Below are 20687 nucleotides of genomic sequence, written 5' to 3'. Positions count from 1 at the left end.
TGCGGCTGCTAATACCATGAGTAAATATACACATGTGCCACACTTACAACCATAGGGCTGCAACAATCCACACAGTGACACAGCAAATCACACTGCAAACAGCAAGTAAAATCAATCCCATAGAGTGAACTTTGGAGAATGCGTGTACTGAGAAGCATGTTATTGGAGCTGCCTCTCCATCTACTTTCTCAGACCCCCATCAATGCAGACTTGTTATGATTAGTTATGAGCGGGTTTGGTTCCTCGGGATCCGAACCCGCCCGAACTTCACCCTTTTTTCCACGGGTCCGAGCAACTCGGATCCTCCCGCCTTGCTCGGTTAACCCGAGCGCGCCCGAACGTCATCATCCCGCGGTCGGATTCTCGCGCGATTCGTATTCTATATAAGGAGCCGCGCGTCGCCGCTATTTTTCACTCGTGCATTGGAGATTATCGTGAGAGGACGTGACTGGCGTCCTCTCAGTTTCTATGTTCAGTGGGCTGCAAATATCTGTGCTCAGTGTGCTGCAAATATCTGTGCTCAGTGTGCTGCAAGTGCAAATATCTACGTTCTCTGCCTGAAAAACGCTCCATATCTGTGCTCAGTGTGCTGCAAATATCTGTGCTCAGTGTGCTAATTGCTTTATTGTGGGGACTGGGGACCAGCAGTATTATATAGTAGGACATATATAGTAGGACGACAGTGCAGAGTTTTGCTGACCAGTGATCAGTGACCACCAGTATTATACGTTCTCTGCCTGAAAAACGCTCCATATCTGTGCTGCATTGTAGTATATAGTAGGAGGACAGTGCAGAATTTTTCTGACCACCAGTATAACTATATATATAGCAGTACGGTACAGTAGTCCACTGCTCTACCTCTGTGTCGTCAAGTATACTATCCCATCCATACCTGTGGTGCATTTCAGTTTTGCACAGTTTGCTGACCACCAGTATATACTATATAGCAGTATGGTACAGTAGGCCACTGCTCTACCTACCTCTGTGTCGTCAAGTATACTATCCATCCATACCTGTGGTGCATTTCAGTTTTGCACAGTTTGCTGACCACCAGTATATATAATATATAGCAGTACGGTACAGAAGGCCACTGCTCTACCTACCTCTGTGTCGTCAAGTATACTATCCATCCATACCTGTGGTGCATTTCAGTTTTGCACAGTTTGCTGACCACCAGTATATATAATATATAGCAGTACGGTACAGAAGGCCACTGCTCTACCTACCTCTGTGTCGTCAAGTATACTATCCATCCATACCTGTGGTGCATTTCAGTTTTGCACAGTTTGCTGACCACCAGTATATATAATATATAGCAGTACGGTACAGTAGGCCACTGCTCTACCTACCTCTGTGTCGTCAAGTATACTATCCATCCATACCTGTGGTGCATTTCAGTTTTGCACTGTTTGCTGACCACCAGTATATATAATATATAGCAGTACGGTACAGTAGGCCACTGCTCTACCTACCTCTGTATCGTCAAGCATACTATCCATCCATACCTGTGGTGCATTTCAGTTTTGCACAGTTTGCTGACCACCAGTTTATATAATATATAGCAGTACGGTACAGTAGGCCACTGCTCTACCTACCTCTATGTCGTCAAGTATACTATCCATCCATACCTGTGGTGCATTTCAGTTTTGCACAGTTTGCTGACCACCAGTATATATAATATATAGCAGTACGGTACAGTAGGCCACTGCTCTACCTATCTCTGTGTCATCAAGTATACTATCCATCCATACCTGTGGTGCATTTTAGTTGTTGTGCGCAGTATATATAGTAGGAGGACAGTGCATAATTTTACTGACCACCAGTATATAATATATAGCAGTACGGTACAGTAGGCCATTGCTATTGATATATTACTGGCATATAATTCCACACATTAAAAAATGGAGAACAAAAATGTGGAGGGTAAAATAGGGAAAGATCAAGATCCACTTCCACCACGTGCTGAAGCTGCTGTCACTAGTCATGGCCGAGACGTTGAAATGCCATCAACGTCGTCTGCCAAGGTCGATGCCCAATGTCATAGTAGAGAGCATGTAAAATCCAAAAAACAAAAGTTCAGTAACATGACCCAAAAATCAAAATTAAAAGCGTCTGATGAGAAGCGTAAACTTGCCAATATGCCATTTACGACATGGAGTGGCAAGGAACGGCTGAGGCCCTGGCCTATGTTCATGGCTAGTGGTTCAGATTCACATGAGGATGGAAGCACTCATCCTCTCGTTAGAAAACTGCAGTGCCACTCCTAGATGGGCCAGGTGTTTGTGTCGGCCACTTGGGTCGCTTAGCTTAGTCACACAGCGACCTCATTGCACCTCTTTTTTTCTTTGCATCATGTGCTGTTTGGGGACTATTTTTTGAAGTACCATCCTGTCTGACACTGCAGTGCCACTCCTAGATGGGCCAGGTGTTTGTGTCGGCCACTTGGGTCGCTTAGCTTAGTCACACAGCTACCTCATTGCGCCTCTTTTTTTCTTTGCATCATGTGCTGTTTGGGGACTATTTTTTTGAAGTGCTATCCTGTCTGACACTGCAGTGCTACTCCTAGATGGGCCATGTGTTTGTGTCGGCCACTTGGGTCGCTTAGCTTAGTCATCCAGCGACCTCGGTGCAAATTTTAGGACTAAAAATAATATTGTGAGGTGTGAGGTGTTCAGAATAGACTGAAAATGAGTGGAAATTATGGTTATTGGATACAAAATGACCCCCAAATTCTATGATTTAAGCTGTTTTTGAGGTTTTTTTTGTAAAAAAACACCTGAATCCAAAACACACCCGAATCCGACAAAACATTTTCAGGGAGGTTTTGCCAAAACGCGTCCGAATCCAAAACACGGCAGCGGATCAGAATCCAAAACCAAAACACAAAACCCGAAAAATTTCCGGTGCACATCACTAGTTATGATCCTGAATAGAATCAAATTAGGGTGCCTGTATAAGAACACACATTGACCTTGTGTATGCCAATACCAGTCTATCAGTTTTGACACTGACACGTCGCTCAGCAACAAACTGAACAGACATCAAAGACAAGACTTGTTCCAGTGACAGCTTTATTTGTACCCCGAACAACACATGTTGATACAGGACATCAGTTATGAAGTTGGAAGGCTCTTTGAAATTACTAACATTGTTTATGTACTGAACAATCTATTCCAGAATACATAAATACAAAGTTCTTTTTAGAAAGAACCTTTTTTACCTGTATTGTGACATATACTAATGCTCATACAATATTGGGGCAGATTTATCAACAAGTGATATTCTTGTTATCACTCATTACCAATGATAAATGGTGCTGCAGACAGTCAGCTCCTAACTGATATTTTTCAACACATGACACACTCCTTGATAAATCTGCCCCATTATTTTATAAAACTGATTTTTTTTTATTTTTTTATTTACAAACACCCCCTTAGGTATTCTTATTAGTACAGAATTTTACCAATGGGTTTTGTATACTTTGCTTCTAAGCCACACAGTCACTTACCATAGCTACTGTACTATCTTTATCTGTTTTCATGTTATCTTCTCACAGACACACAGTATTCTATTATAACTTATTTTGCACCTAATGCTCCCTTCCTTTATATATATTTCCTTCCAGTATATATTTACACTCAGCCTCACAGTAGACAATGGGCTCAGGGCCTGATTTAGAGACGGTTGGTAATGCAGCCAGAATCACAGCTGCTCTCTCAATTGTGTTGTGGAAATACGAAAATGGTAATCTCAGCCTTACCCTTGGGCTTCACCGTTGGATGGAGTGTACAAGCACTGAGACATCCACTTTGAGGCTGTGGTCCATGCAATTGAAATGGAGATTGTAAACACACCAACATCGATGTACATTGGCCCTCATTCCGAGTTGATCGGTCGCTAGGCGAATTTAGCAGAGTTACACACGCTAAGCCGCCGCCTACTGGGAGTGAATCTTAGCTTCTTAAAATTGCGACCGATGTATTCGCAATATTGCGATTACTAACTACTTAGCAGTTTCAGAGTAGCTCCAGACTTACTCTGCCTGTGCGATCAGTTCAGTGCTTGTCGTTCCTGGTTGACGTCACAAACACACCCAGCGTTCGCCCAGGCACTCCCACCGTTTCTCCGGCCACTCCTGCGTTTTTTCCGGAAACGGTAGCGTTTTCAGCCACACGCCCCTGAAACGCCGTGTTTCCGCCCAGTAACACCCATTTCCTGTCAATCACATTACGATCGCCGGAGCGAAGAAAAAGCCGTGAGTAAAAATACTTTCTTCATAGTAAAGTTACTTGGCGCAGTCGCAGTGCGAACTTTGCGCATGCGTACTAAGCGGATTTTCACTGCGATGCGATGAAAAAGAACGAGCGAACAACTCGGAATGAGGGCCATTGGTCACACCATTGACATTTGTGGTAGTCTAGGGTCTACTCTAGCTGCTCTCCTCAAACCCAACTAAACATGGCCTCTGAAGCAATGGATTTGTGATAGGGAACGCAGTAGCGTTCCGAGACATGCCTGTGTCACTCCCATAACCTGCCCATGAAGCAGACTTTTGTGTGTTAGCTTTAAGACACCTCCCAATCTCCACCGTGAAATTCCCAGGGATTGCAAACCCCATCTCAAGTGTTAGTGATGTCATATGCAATTGCGATCGCCATGGAACACTTGGGTTTGCACATGCAAAGTAAGGGTTTTCTAGGTCTTTTTACGTATGCACAGCAGCAAAAAGTTGTTCCACTGCATACATCAACATTACGCCCATCTCTGAATCAGACATTCACATTCTTGCAATAAAGCTTTATAACCTGGGGGTATTGCCAGTTTTGAGGATTACAATACAGCAGTAAGTGTCATCAGTGCATTGTGTATCTGGGTAGTTTGGAGACTTGGTTTTTTATATATACCTGGCGTTGATCCAATATTCGGTTTTAACTGAGTACCTGCAGCTCGCAATTGAGGGAGTTACTCGTCACCCTTAAATAAGTCCAAGAAGAAAAAAAGAGTCTGAAAGCGCTGGTATTCAGTTATTTTTTTTCCTTTTTATTTTTATATTTAAAATATTTTTATCTCTCCAATGTATATATACACATATATCTCTCAGTATCTCAATAAAAATCAACCCAATAGGCTAAAAAACACATGTATCTATTATTCTTTCATGGCACATTAATAAATAAGGCTATTTTCATGGGTATCTTCACAATCAATTTTAGATTTTAGTTTCTGACCCGTAGTTATATGAAAGGATTTGCCCTTATATTCTTTAACCCTCGATGTGATGGCCTCTTAGACGTCTGGAGTATGAACTTTTAGCCACAAGGTACATGCACAACACAAGCAGTAAAAATTCACACTGTTTTATTAAGAGGTTAACAAAAGTATATAAGGCAATGCATATGGGTGCAACTGACATGTCGTTACACTCCCATTGGCTCGTTAATAGTTACCAGGCAGAACAGAAAAGGCGGATGTCCATATATGGGTTTTCTACAAGTTTCTCAAACATTTAACAAAGTTTTTGTAACACAGTATATTTGGGTAGAAAGAACAAGTTTCATCTGGTATGGAACTGACCTTGGATGCCAGACCCACACAGGCCTGGTATCTGTATGAGAGACAAAGGCACCTAGCACAGGGCAGCACGCATCCATGCAAACACATAAGAGTTCATATAGCATGTTTTAACCCTTCACTAGGGAAATAGAAATATTCACTTTTACACTGTAACTATTATAAGGAAATTGATCATATAAAAAGTAATATTTACAAAGCACAGAAGAGTTAACCCTTCAATCCCCTCTTAGAATCATGATTATTATATGACATGATTCTTGAGTGAGGCTCCTTTTAAATTTCTCCCTGTGGTGGTGTTAGATGTATAACAGGTATAGTTTCCAGGATATATGGTTATGGTGCTTCCTGGGTTGGGATTTTTTGACAATATGGGATATTCCCTTTTCCACATTTCGCACTGACTGTCATTTGTTTTGGTGTCATTAAAAAGGCTGAAAAAACAATTTTCCTGTTCTAGGGGTATATTAAGGGGCACTGTACCTAGGTGGGGCCTAGATTTGCCACAGACATAACAGTTGCTTTTATTGTGTTTGTTAGCACTATACTTCATCCATTCCAACCAAAAATTAATGTCAGAGAAACCAGTTTCAATAGCTAGGGTGTCTTCAAAGGTAGGGTTAGTAATAGCCACCATATCTTTAGAAGTGGCAATATGGGGCTTTAAAGGTTTGTTTTGGGGAGCAATTTTAGGCTGGTATTTTGGGTTTTTATACATGTCCCACAAATAAAACATTTGCCTTGCACTATAGTATCCTGCTTGCCACCCCACAGCTTCCCAGGAATTGCAATTAGATCCATAATATCTAATGTCATAGTACCATTCGTCAGTAACACAAATATATACTGTCTCAGACATTCCTGATTTCCTCCTGTGTTGTATATAATATTTGTCATCAGCAATTTTGGGGAACATAAAATAGTCAAGGATATATGTGGCTACGTGTGTGTTAGAGGAATTATACCACAAGGTGGGGATCCCATTTGTTTGTGTGATGTCGACTTCACATATTGTGAGGTGAATAAGGGCCAGTAGGGCTATCGAGATAGTCCCCAGGATAGAGATAGGGGACAGGTTCCTCATCTTCTTCTGTTCTTCTTTCTTCGCTAGGTGGGAGGTCAGGGCTGTCTGCCCCGGTTCGTACCTCACTGGAATCACTTGCTTCCCTCTCTAGGTCTGGTCTAGGAACCTTTTTTACTCGGGATGCATGGATCCAGGTAGGACTTTCCTCTGTCAGGACTGCTGTCCGGGTAACTGCTACGACCTCTGTCTCTGGACCATAGGTGAAGTCTCCTGGGCTCTTGTTCCTGGGGAGCACCTTCACCACGACTCTGTCTCTGACTTTAAAGGGGTGTGTAGGTTCCTGTAGATTCAAAAGGGTTTTTACAAACAACCTCATGTTCAATTTCATTCAGTTTTGTTATCAGGGACCTGACATACTCTTCTCTGATGAGTTCTAGATCTCCTTCCTGTATTACTAGTGGTTTCTTAGCCCAGGGTGTAGGAAAAGGGTCTGCCCATTAGTATTTCAAATGGGGAGTAACCTAGAGTCTTTTGTGGGGTATTCAAGATGCTGGTGTTTAGCTTTATTAGGGTTGTTCCTGAGGCAAGTGATGCATCTGCTAACATACTGGTCCACAAGTGATTTGGCATTAGTAACATAAAAATCATTGGTTAGTAGGAGGAGTGTTGTGGCTTCACCACGGTGACCAACACCACGGCACTGGGCAACGAGCAAAGGGGCACTGGACTGGGTTATACAGGGTTTCCCCTCTTTGCAGATTAATCCTGATTTAGGATTTTTTCTGCAGAATTGGGTAAGTCCAGTCGGAGAGATCAGTATTAGTCGCAGCAGCTTGAAGTTGAGTGAGCAGATGGACGTTATCAAGGGAGGGACATGCTCTAGTGAGTGTAATGAGTTCTGCAGCTTGCGCGGACTGATAAGGTATTGGTAGGGTTTCCAACACAGTGTCAGGGAGGGTGACAATGGCATAGCCAGCCTGGTATGTATTGTCATTGGGCCCACTACAGGAGCCGTCAACAAAAACTATGTCTGCGCCTGGTATGGGAACGGGAGACATGTCAAGTCTGGGAGAAGTTTCAGCTTCAATGGAAGCAGCACAGTCATGTAGGTCGGGTGGTTCATCCTCAGGACCTTTCAAGCCTAAAAGGGCATTGAGAATGGGTGCAGGGCCAGAAGAACTAGCAGTGTACTTAATGGTAAGGGTAGGGTTACTCAAAAGGAGTACTTCATATCCACTAAGGCGTTGTGCTGACATGTGCTGTGTGTGTAAGCTTTTAAGTATTGCCAGGACATCATGTGTGGTGTGGAGTACTGTGATGTGGCCCAAAGTGAGGGCAGTGGCCATTTCTGCAACCATTGCACAGGCTGCCAAAGCCCTGAGGCAGGCAGGCATACCTTGCACAGACACTGGCATGACTTTGGAAAAAAATGCCACGGGGCGCAACTTCCCTCCATGAAACTGTGTGAGCACCCCCGCCATGGTTTTACAATTGTCCCTTGCATATAGATGGAAAGGTAGTACATAATTGGGGAGGCCAAGTGCCGGACTTTTTATCAACATACATTTTAAACTTTCATATGCAGTTAACATTTCTTGTGACCATTGTACAGTTTTAGGTTTGTCCTTCAGTGTGGCTTGTCTCAAAATGTTATCATAATAAGAGCAATCAGAAATCCACTGTCTGCAGTAATTTACCATACCCAGGAAGGACAGTAGTTCCTTCTGGGTAGTTGGGGTGACCAGGCCCAATACAGACTGTATGCGTTGTGGACTGACTTTCCTCTCTCCCTGAGTGAGCACAAAACCTAAGTAATCAACATGCTTTTTACACCATTGCATTTTTATTTTGGACACCTTGTGTCCACATTCACAAAGCCAGTTTAGTAATGAAACACCATCCTCTCGGCAGGCCTCCTCAGTTTTACTACAGAGCAGCAGATCATCTGCATACTGTAGCAGGACTGAACCATGGTGAGGTTGCCAGGGCCTCAATGTGGCCTGGAGACAACAGGTGCGTCAATAATCTGCACCAGGTAAGTTGTTTACCCTCAAAAGAAAAGGCAAAAAGTAATTGTGTCTGTGAATCTACAGGTATGCTGAAAAAAGGCATTCTTCAAATCAATTACAGAGAAGAACGCAGCATCTGCAGGGATTGCAGAAATGAGTGAGTTTACATCTGGAACAATTGGTGCAATTGGGACAATTAGCTGATTGATCGCTCTGAGATTCTGTACAAATCTTATACTGCCATCAGCTTTGGCAACAGGGTTCACAGGAGTACAGTATGGTGATACAATATGTCTGAGAATACCCTGTTGTAAGAATTGCTGTATCATGGGGCGGAGACCTTCTATCTTTTCTGGTGAGAGGGGATACTGCATAGGTCAGAACACAAAACACTGGTTGTTGCACCGCTGTCCACTAAAAAGGGAATTTTACTTCCATTTATAATAAGTGGCAGCAGAGGTGAATCTTTACTATGACGGGAGAGTTGAATAAAGGCTGGGATGCCCTCCTCCGGGCCCCGTCAGTGCGCGGGGTCTTTGGAATGTTCCCTGACTGCGGGGTTGGTTCCGTCTGTCAAAGCGTCTGGAGTTCTGATAGTTATGAGTGAGTGGGGAAGTGAGTAAGCTTTCTGAGTTAAGCAAAGGTAAGCCAGCGTCATCTGTCCAGCAGTCCTTAAACCTTTTCCAAAACGCAGTAACAGACTATGAAGGTTTCTGTTTACAAGCTACAGCGACAGGCAAAAAAGACTTCCTTCATATGTGTATAGCTGCGTCCTTTGCAAGCTTTGCGCAAATAAGATATACAGCCATCGAGGGTAATAGTGGGCTTGGGACAGTGTTTTACTATTATCTAAACTCTGGGTTATTGGTGCTAGGGATAGAGCTAGTGGACGCACCCTCCAGCAGTGGAGCTGGAGGCAATCCCATTTAGTGTGAAAGGGTTACTGCTGCCAAGAGATTTGTGTCTCTGAGCGCAGGATACATTGGAATGCAAGGGGGGGAGGCGAGAGGGATTTTAAAAGATTTACAGTTCTCTGCAGTTTCGCTTCTGTGCTAAACTGACATTTTTTCTTAAATCTCCATATAGAAAGGGTAATTACTGCCTTCCCGTAGGAATGGGTCCTGTCCTGCTTTCTCTGTCCATCCCGCTAAATTATCCACCCATGGGTTAACTAAATAATAATCTGTGGTGGAGTTACGAGCAACATACTCCTTACATGTCTCCCCTGGTAAAGGTGGAGGATAAATGACTGTCTTACTCTGACCCCCTCCCATAGTAAATGCAATCTACACCAGCTTTCTACGCAATTTCCACAACAACTTACAACAACTGTCTATGCAATATCACAACAAAAATGCAGTTTACAAAAAAAACCTTCTATGCAATTTCACAACAAAAAATGCAATTTACAAAAACTTTCTATGCATGCATTAGCTAACACCAGTTAATTAGTCATTGACAATATCACAATATTATCTGTATAATGAGAACATGAAATCTTTTGACGGGTACGCTTACCATTCGTACAAGATGTCAGAAAAATACAGCGTTTTAAACAGGAAGCAAGAAAAGTGTTTGAGTAAAGATATCTGGCAGACGAAAACTTACCAGCCGTCTGAACCAAATATAAGAACTTATCTCACTACAACATACAAGAATATATATATAGACGATCAGATCGAGGTATAATCTACGTTATGTATAGACCCCAGGTCTATTTTTTTTTTTTTTTTAAGTATCCCAGATACTAACGTCTTTGGAGAATTGCGCTTGGACGCCTGGTCCTTTCTCAGACGTATCTTTAAGTCCCAGACATTAAAGATTCTATGGTATCCCTGATACCTGTTTTATGCTTTTACATAAAACTTCGTAATATTAAGTCCCGGACTTAAATATTACCTTGTCACGTGTTCCCGGAACACTGACACGGATTCAGCTTCAGTGTATGACCGCAATCCTGTATGGCAAAGACAGACAATAAATTCTCTATCTTACCATTCAGGGACGATCACTGAATTCCGGACATAGCCCCCAGCTGAAAGGATTTGCCCTTATATTCTTTAACCCTCGATGTGATGGCCTCTTAGACGTCTGGAGTATGAACTTTTAGCCACAAGGTACATGCACAACACAAGCAGTAAAAATTCACACTGTTTTATTAAGAGGTTAACAAAAGTATATAAGGCAATGCATATGGGTGCAACTGACATGTCGTTACACTCCCATTGGCTCGTTAATAGTTACCAGGCAGAACAGAAAAGGCGGATGTCCATATATGGGTTTTCTACAAGTTTCTCAAACATTTAACAAAGTTTTTGTAACACAGTATATTTGGGTAGAAAGAACAAGTTTCATCTGGTATGGAACTGACCTTGGATGCCAGACCCACACAGGCCTGGTATCTGTATGAGAGACAAAGGCACCTAGCACAGGGCAGCACGCATCCATGCAAACACATAAGAGTTCATATAGCATGTTTTAACCCTTCACTAGGGAAATAGAAATATTCACTTTTACACTGTAACTATTATAAGGAAATTGATCATATAAAAAGTAATATTTACAAAGCACAGAAGAGTTAACCCTTCATTATACACATGTAAATATCAGCTAATAGTACTTTAAATCTGTGTATTTCTCCCATAGGCGTGCGCAGAACATTTTATTAGGGGGTGCACCATCGGAAGGGGTGTGTTTAGTACCACTTACTGGGCGTGTCTAGCACCGCCTATTGGGCGTATCTAGCACTGCCTATTGGCACTCAAAGCAATATAAACATATGCCCCCATAGTGCCAGATACACATATGCCCCCAGCGGTGCCCCTTACTCAATACCCCCAGCGGTGCCATATACACATATGCCCCCAGCGGTACCAGATACACATATGCCCCCAGCGGTGCCAGATACACAAATGCCCCCCACGGTGCCAGATACACAAATGCCCCCCACGGTGCCAGATACACAAATGTCCCCAGCTGTGCCAGATACACAAATGGCCCTAGCGGTGCCAGATACACAAATGCCCCCAGTGGTTCCAGATACATATGCCCCTAACGGTGCCAGATACATAAATGCCCCCAGCAGTGCCAGATACATATGCCCCCAGCAGTTCCAGATACATATGCCCCAAGTGGTGCCAGACATACTTATGCCCCCGGCGATGCCAGATACATATATGCCCCCAATTGTGCACACCTTCCTGCCGCCAGTGCCGCCGATTCCCATCTCTGATGCTGAGGGGAGGCGAGCGCACCACGCTTTCTCTCCTGCACCTCAGTTCACAGAGTCCCTGTCTCCAGCGGCCATATGAAATATAGTGCCGGCTTGTGAGCCAATCAAAGCTCACGGGCCGGCAGCCAATCAAGATCCGGTCCTCGTGCTCTGATTGACTGACAGCCAGAGACATTTTAAATGACTGCCGGAGATGGGGAAACAGTGAGGGCCGGGGCAGGAGAGCCGCGCACAGCGCTCTCCTCCTTTCAGCGTCAACAGACGGGAATCGGCGGCAGCAGCAGGCGTGTGTGCGGCGGGTGCCGCCTATGATTACTCCTATTATTAATCAGTATGTTTATAGAGTCACATGTACATGTACTTTTTCCTCTACAGAGTTCTTAATCAAATGTATGGGTGTCCTTCACACAACTACTTAGTTATGGGAAAGAAATGCAGCACCCAAGATTGATTTTACAATTTATGCACATACATATATAAAACAGCTATCATTCTCACAGGTATATTATCCAAAATGGAAAGCATAGGAAGCATATGTTTGTTAAAAGCTTAAAAATGAGACTTCTGGTTCCGGCTTCCTCATGAGCGGCGGCTGAAGCAGTGAGCTCCGCTGTTCCCCGCTCTCCAAAACCTTTTTCAAGGCTCTTTGAGCCTCCATACCACCCTCTGCAGACCAGCCCCGGTTGCCAGACACTGTCCGCTGCATGGACAAGTATTTTTCCCCCATGCCCAGCAACAAATACCGCGCCAAGAAGGAGAAGGAGAGACAGAATGCAGAATCCAAGATGGCGCTGAACGCAGCTTCGGACGCCCATGCGGCTGCTTGTAACACACCTCGGAGGGATGATGCTGCTGGCTCCCAGACGACAGATACACTCTCCCGGCCCCCGAGCCCTGCTCCCCCTGATGTGGCCGACGTCTGTATCCCGCCCCCGGACACCCCTGTAACTTAAGGGGACATGATACAAGCGATCCGCGTAGCTATGGAACCCTTGCTTAAGGCGCAGACGGCTAACATTAATCAGCAGCTTTCACACCTTTCTCAGAAAGTTCTTCATACTAAACATAGACTGGGGGAGGTTTTTGTGGATGTAGCAGATCTGAAGAAAACGATGTCCAGACAAACCAAGGAGATTTATCAGTTACACAACAAGCTCCAAGATCTTGAAAACAGATCTCGCCGACATAATCTCAGGCTTATCGGGCTCCCAGAATCAGTAAAGGGGCAGGAATTGTTTGATTTTCTTAAGTTTAAACTTCCTGAGCTGCTGCATATCCAGGATAGATGTGAGGATCTTGTCATTGAGCGTGCACACAGGCTTGGCCCGATCAGACTACAAGAGGGCGCCGGACCCCGGGCTGTGATATTTAAGACGCTTAATTATCTCCACAAAGAGCTGATCTGGTAAATGTCCCGCAAACACCGGGATCTTAGATGGGAAACTCACAAGATTCTTTTGTTCCAGGACTATTCTGCGGACCTGTCTAAAATGAGGAAGGACTTTGCACCTTTATGCTCTCGTCTGATACAAGACAATATGAAGTTTGCACTCCTATACCCTGCTAGGCTGCGCATTTATCATGGCTCCGACTTTAAGGACTTCCTGTCACCCCCTGATGCTGAAGCCTATCTTTCTGAGTTAGCTGACTCTCAAAATCTTCCTGCTGCTATGTCCGATTGTGATTGATGCGACGTGTCATGTATGGTGCTTAGTAATTTAGTCTACCATATGACGGGGATTTACATGTGTTTCTTATGCAATATCTGGTCCTGGGAGATGCCATGTGCTATATATATGCGGATGTGTCTGATGATGTCTGCTGATTCTCATTACCTATTTGACAATGTTTATGCGCATCATTTACTACTTGCTGATCATCTTTAACATTGTTATTGCTGGGGAGGGTCCTGTATGGTGGTCCAGTTGTTCTATGTGACTGCTGGAGAGTGTGTAGGTTTGGAGCAAGATCCTGCTTATGGATGATGACGACACTCTCCCCGGAAGTCATTAATGGTTGAATTATTTTTCTTTACTGGAATTATGATTCCTGCGTATTTATGTTCTTTGTTATGTATGTTTAGTCTGTCTGTTTCAGAGTGGGGCACTGTTCATGCCCTTCCTTCCCCCCTTCCCTTCAGTCCTTGTTTGCTCCCCAGCCTGTCTCGGATCCTGATCTCCACCCTCCACCATTATGTTATGAGAATGTGCTTCCTGTTTTGCGCTGTGCCGCCGTCAATACATATGATGTTATGCTATGTCTTTGACCCTTGGTAGTTGGAATGTGGGAGGGATTAACTCCCCGATGAAGCGGAAACGCATTCTCCTGTATTTGCGTAAACTGTGTATTGATATTGTTTTTCTGCAGGAAACTCACCTGGTACCTCATGAGATTCTCAAACTTAACTCACTCAAGTGGAAAGTCCTTGCCTCTGCCTCCTACAACTCAAAGGCGCGAGGGGTTGCCATACTGGCTGTGGATCATCTGGCAATCTCGGTTGCCGATGTGAAAGCAGACGATATGGGTCGTTATGTTTTTTGCACACTCCACTATGGTGGTCAGATTTATGTATGCCTCAATGTGTATGCTCCCACGGTTTATTTTAGACTCTTTTTCTATAATATTATATCCCTCCTCACGCCGTTTATTGACCAACCGATACTTCTCTGTGGAGATTTTAACCTGATATCTGCCACTCAGCTTGATAGACAGTTCCCATCGACAGGACGAGCTAAGATCCCTAAGTTTTGGGTCCCGGCTCTTTCCAAACAGTTGTTGCTATTAGATATGTGGAGGGTAAAGCACCCGTTAGAAAGAGAGTTTTCCTGTCTGTCTGCCGCTAGAGGTAACACTATCTAGAATAGACAACTTATTGCTGTCCAGTGCTTTGCTCCCCAGGATTGTGGAGGTCGAGATGGAACCTATCTCGATGTCCGACCATGCAGTGATCTGGGCTACCATCTTTCATGGACGAGAGCAGCGTGACTTTATTAATTGGCGATGCCCCTCTTCGCTTCCCACCTCGCTTCAGCTGCAGCAGGCTGTTATCTCGGCATGGGGTAACTATGTTACAGATAACCGAGCTACGCTGCAAAATGATGCAGTTCTTTTCTGGATGGCAGCGAAGGCCACACTGCGGGGAGCCCTTATATCCCGCTCATCGTCCATGAAGAAATCCTTAGCGCGAGATTATTTAGTGGCCCAAACTTCACTCACTCAAGCTTTTCAGGAATTTAAGACGCACCCTTCCCCAGCTACTAGGTCCCTATATACCGAGGCGCGGATGTCTTTTGAATCCATATTTCGCAAACAAGAATTCTCCAATACCTTTAGAGGTAAACATAAATTTCGCAAGTTTGGTAACAAATCAAGCAAACTGCTTTCAAATCTCCTGAGAGGCCAGCGCACCCCGACTACCATTCACCCCCTTAAAGACCCGGCTGGCACGCTTACCACCTCTGATAGAATGATAGCCTCGGTCCTGCATGGTTTCTATACTACATTGTACTCCCTTCCCCCTCCCTCTGCAGAATCCTCACATGATGATTTCTGGTCCGACCTCCCACTTCCACAGATATCAACCTCTCAGAGTGAGTCTTTAACTACCCCGATTACTGCCAAAGAGGTTAAAACTGTAATCACTTCAATGAAAAGGGGCAAGGCCCCGGGCCCTGACGGATACACAGCTGATTTTTATAAATTGCTATGTGATGAGATCACGCCTGTCCTCGTGGAGGTTTATAATGCCATACTAACTTCTGGTGAACTCCCTGACTATTTTAATGTAGCATCTTTACGAGTCATCCCGAAGCCTGGTAGGGACATGTCTGACTCTGCCTCCTACCGACCAATTTCACTACTGAACTTAGACTGTAAGATTTTGACTAAGATTCTGGCTGAACGTCTGAAGTTACTACTGCCCACACTTATCCACAGAGACCAAACTGGGTTTGTCCTGCATAGAAACTCTGTTACTGCTGTTAGACGTCTGCTGGCGGTGGTCCAGGACTCCCAGTGTGCCATGTCAAATGTACCGAAAGCTATATTGTCTCTAGACGCAGAAAAAGCCTTTGACATGGTGCACTGGGAACATTTGTATGACTCCCTGCGTAGGTTTTCTTTTCCTGAAGCATTTGTAGGTTATCTCAAAACACTCTATACTTCCCCCTCATCCCGGGTGATCTGCAATAGCTTAATGTCTGATAGCTTCCGGATACATCGCGGTATGAGCCAGGGATGCCCTCTTTCCCCTCTACTTTTCGTGTTGGCAATAGAGCCATTAGCCATAGCGCTCAGATGCTCTCCATTATATCAGGGCATTGTTTTGGGCGGCCTGGACTGCCGTGTTTCCTTGTTTGCGGATGACATGGTTTTATATATATCCCATCCTGAACATTCTGTCCCGATAATCTTTGAGATTATAGATAACTTTAGCAGCTTTTCATGTTACAAAATTAATGTTGCAAAATCTGAGCTTCTTATGCTTACGGGACCTCCACCCAAGCTGCCTGGGGCTGGGGACCTGGGTTCCATTAAAATTGTCAATTCTAGGATAAAATATCTGGGCATACATATCCCGGCCAAGATGGAAAACTTATATAGATATAATTACTCCCCGCTTATTTCTAACTTGGAACAATCTTTAGATAAATGGCATAGCCTCCCGCTGTCCCTGCTGGGGCGGTTGGAGGTGATAAAAACTGTCTTGCTTCCCAAATTGATGTATGCTATGCAGCTGCTACCACTTAAATTAACTGTTCAAGATGTTAAGCGTGTCATGTTGGCATGTAGCCGCTTTCTGTGGAATTCCAAAAAACCTAGAATCTCTTTAACTAAATTACAAATGCCTAAAGGCCAGGGTGACCTGGGCTTACCTAACCTTATCCTCTACTCCAGGGCACTGTTGTTTCGATATGCCTTGGACTGGTTGACGGGTGAAGATCTGTTCTCAGAAACTTTAATTGACTGTGTCCTTTTCTCCGGGAGCACTCCTTCACACTCCTAAACTTGAGATACCTAAACACATATACAAAAACATATTCTTCAGAGACACTTATGATGCTTGGTGTTCTATAAATACGAAACTACATCATAACCCTCACAGTTCCCCCTGGATTCCTTTATGAGACAACCCAGGTTTTGCCCCGGGTCTACACAACCCTATTTTCCGCCGCCTTGCTTTGAAAGGCATGAAAGCCATAGCACAAGTTTTTGATCCAGGTGGTTGCCTGATGTCATTTCCTGATCTTCAACGTGCCTACGGTCTCCCAGACTCCTTTTATTTCATGTTCTTGCAGTTAACTCATCATATACACTCACTCCCCCCGATGACGCTCTCTCCCCTAAATCCGGACCCATTGGTTCCTATATTTATTAAATTTAAGAAGGGCAAATACAAACCTAGATTGATATACTCATTGCTCCTGACACAGATTTCTGGGCCGTTGAGACGGGAGATGACAGAGGCATGGATCAAAGATGTACCCCATATACAACATGAGAATATGGTGTTTAAATATTACGAGAAGACCCTTCGAGTGGTGCACTCCTCTGTACTTCAAGAAGTTCATGTAAAAACGGTATACAGAGCATACATGTCTCAAAGTCAGAGGAGACACTACATTCCGGAGGAGTCGAGTAGATGCCCCAAATGTGGTTGCTCTTCGGCTACCTTGATACATAACCTGTGGTCTTGTGGGTATATCACAAAATTTTGGTTTAAGATTATTTATTATATTAACTCACATTATGATCTTTCTGTGTCCATTCACCCTATCCCGCTATTATTTGCTAAATTTGATGTGTGGAATATTGCCCGCTCTCATAGACCTTTGATCCCCTTCCTGACCTTGGTGGTTACGGTGGCAAAAAGAGTGATCCTACAGTCATGAATCTTGAAACACCCCCCCACAGTACGTGAAGTTGTGGACTCGCTGCAAAATATTATGTCTTATGATAGATATGATTCCCGTCCTGATACTCACAACTCTTTTGCTGCATTTCTACGAAAATGGGGCCCCTTCATACATACAATGCCACCTCAAATACAAGCTCAGATTCTGGACTCAGCTCTTGTACTTTACACACTCCAGTCTCATGTTCCTGATACTGACCTATGGCTAATTGATATCTGTTATACTTTACGGTTCTTCATGGTATGATGTGTACACACGCGCTTATATGCATATATGTTCCTGTGAGAGGTGGTACATCTGAGACTGGTCCCTCCCCTTCCTCCTCCCCCCTTATTATAGCAAAAAGGTTCTCTGACAAATATGTCAGTTTTGGAAAGATTGATTTATATATATCCATTATGTCTACGAAACAATATGCCCTTTCAGTATACTTATTTTCTCTGACGTCCTAGTGGATGCTGGGAACTCCGTAAGGACCATGGGGAATAGCGGCTCCGCAGGAGACTGGGCACAAAAGTAAAGCTTTAGGACTACCTGGTGTGCACTGGCTCCTCCCCCCATGACCCTCCTCCAAGCCTCAGTTTAGATTTTTGTGCCCGGCCGAGAAGGGTGCATTCTAGGAGGCTCTCCTGAGTTTCTTAGAAAAAGTTTAGTTTTAGGTTTTTTATTTTCAGTGAGACCTGCTGGCAACAGGCTCACTGCATCGAGGGACTAAGGGGAGAAGAAGCGAACCTGCCTGCTTGCAGCCAGCTTGGGCTTCTTAGGCTACTGGACACCATTAGCTCCAGAGGGACCGAACACAGGCCCAGCCTCGGAGTCCGGTCCCAGAGCCGCGCCGCCGGCCCCCTTACAGAGCCAGAAGCAAGAAGAGGTCCGGAAAATCGGCGGCAGAAGACATCAGTCTTCACCAAGGTAGCGCACAGCACTGCAGCTGTGCGCCATTGCTCCTCAGGCACACTTCACACTCCGGTCACTGAGGGTGCAGGGCGCTGGGGGGGGGGCGCCCTGAGCAGCAATAAAAACACCTTGGCTGGCGAAAATACATCACATATAACCCCCAGGGCTATATGGATGTATTTTAACCCCTGCCAGAATCCATAAAATTGCGGGAGAAAAGTCAGCGAAAAAGGGGCGGAGCCTATCTCCTCAGCACACTGGCGCCATTTTTCCTCACAGCTCCGTTGGAGGGAAGCTCCCTGGCTCTCCCCTGCAGTTACTGCACTACAGAAAGGGTTAAAAAAGAGAGGGGGGCACTAATTAGGCGCAGTATTAATAAAACAGCAGCTATTAGGGGAAAAACACTTCTATAAGGTTATCCCTGTATATATATAGCGCTCTGGTGTGTGCTGGCATACTCTCCCTCTGTCTCCCCAAAGGGCTAGTGGGGTCCTGTCCTCTATCAGAGCATTCCCTGTGTGTGTGCTGTGTGTCGGTACGATTGTGTCGACATGTATGAGGAGGAACATGGTGTGGAGGCGAAGCAATTGCCTGTAATGGAGTTGTCACCCCCTAGGGAGTCGACACCTGAGTGGCTGAGCTTATGGAAGGAATTGCGTGACAAAAATGTTGACATGAGACAGCCGGCTACTCAGCTTGTGCCTGTCCAGGCGTCTCAAAAGCCATCAGGGGCTCTAAAACGCCCGTTACCTCAGATGGCAGATACAGACGCCGACACGGATACTGACTCCAGTGTCGACGATGAAGAGACGAATGTGACTTCCTGTAGGGCCACACGTTACATGATTGAGGCTATGAAAAATGTTTTACATATTTCTGATAATACAAGTACCACTAAAAAGGGTATTATGTTTGGTGAGAAAAAACTGCTTGTAGTTTTTCCTGCATCTGAGGAATTAAATGAAGTGTGTGATGAAGCGTGGGTTTCCCCCGATAAAAAACTGATAATTCCTAAAAGGTTATTAGCATCATACCCCTTCCCGCCAGAGGATAGGGCACGTTGGGAAACACCCCCTATGGGGGATAAAGCGCTCACACGTTTGTCTAAACAGGTGGCACTACCGTCTCCTGATACGGCCGCCCTTAAGGAACCTGCTGACAGAAAGCAGGAGAATATCCTGAAATGTATATACACTCACACGCGTGTTATACTGCGACCAGCAATCGCCTCAGCCTGGATGTGCAGTGCTGGGGTGGCGTGGTCGGATTCCCTGACTGAAAATATTGATACCCTAGATAGGGACAGTATATTGCCTTATAAAGAGGAGGAGTTATTTGGGGTAGGTCTATCAGACCTGGTGGCCACGGCAACTGGTGGGAAATCCACATTTTTACCCCAGGTAGCCTCTCAACATAAGAAGACGCCGTATTATCAGGCGCAGTCCCTTCGGCCCCATAAGGGCAAGCGGGTAAAAGGCTCCTCATTTCTGCCCCGTGGCAGTGGGAGAGGAAAAAGGCTGCAGCAAACAGCCAGTTCCCAGGAACAGAAGCCCTCTTCCGTTTCTGACAAGTCCTCAGCATGACGCTGGGGCTTCACTAGCGGACTCAGGCACGGTGGGGGCCCGTCTCAAGAATTTCAGCGTGCAGTGGGCTCACTCACAGGTGGACCCCTGGATCCTTCAGGTGGTATCTCAGGGGTACAAATTGGAATTCGAGACGTCTCCCCCTCGCCGTTTCCTAAAGTCTGCTTTACCGACGTCTCCCTCCGACAGGGAGGCGGTATTGGAAGCCATTCACAAGCTGTATTCCCAGCAGGTGATAATCACGGTACCCCTCCTGCAACAGGGAAAGGGGTATTATTCCACGCTGTTTGTGGTACCGAAGCCGGACGGCTCGGTAAGACCTATTTTAAATCTGAAATCCTTGAACACTTACATACAAAGGTTCAAATTCAAGATGGAGTCACTCAGAGCGGTGATTGCGAACCTGGAAGAAGGGGATTATATGGTGTCTTTGGACATCAAGGATGCTTACCTCCA

The 20687-nt window shown here is 44.9% G+C and overlaps 1 protein-coding gene across 1 annotated transcript in view; it reads left to right on the top strand.

The window, feature by feature from the left end:
• The window catches only part of ADCY1 (adenylate cyclase 1), an 879311-nt gene that overhangs the window by 265422 nt on the left and 593202 nt on the right, over nucleotides 1-20687 (top strand). The gene's annotated exons all lie outside the window — the stretch shown is intronic.

The sequence above is a fragment of the Pseudophryne corroboree genome, chromosome 5, assembly GCF_028390025.1.
Source record: "Pseudophryne corroboree isolate aPseCor3 chromosome 5, aPseCor3.hap2, whole genome shotgun sequence".
In the NCBI taxonomy this organism is placed as follows: domain Eukaryota; kingdom Metazoa; phylum Chordata; class Amphibia; order Anura; family Myobatrachidae; genus Pseudophryne; species Pseudophryne corroboree.
The sequence above is the reverse complement of the archived record's forward strand: the minus strand, read 5'-3'. Positions and strand labels throughout refer to the sequence as shown.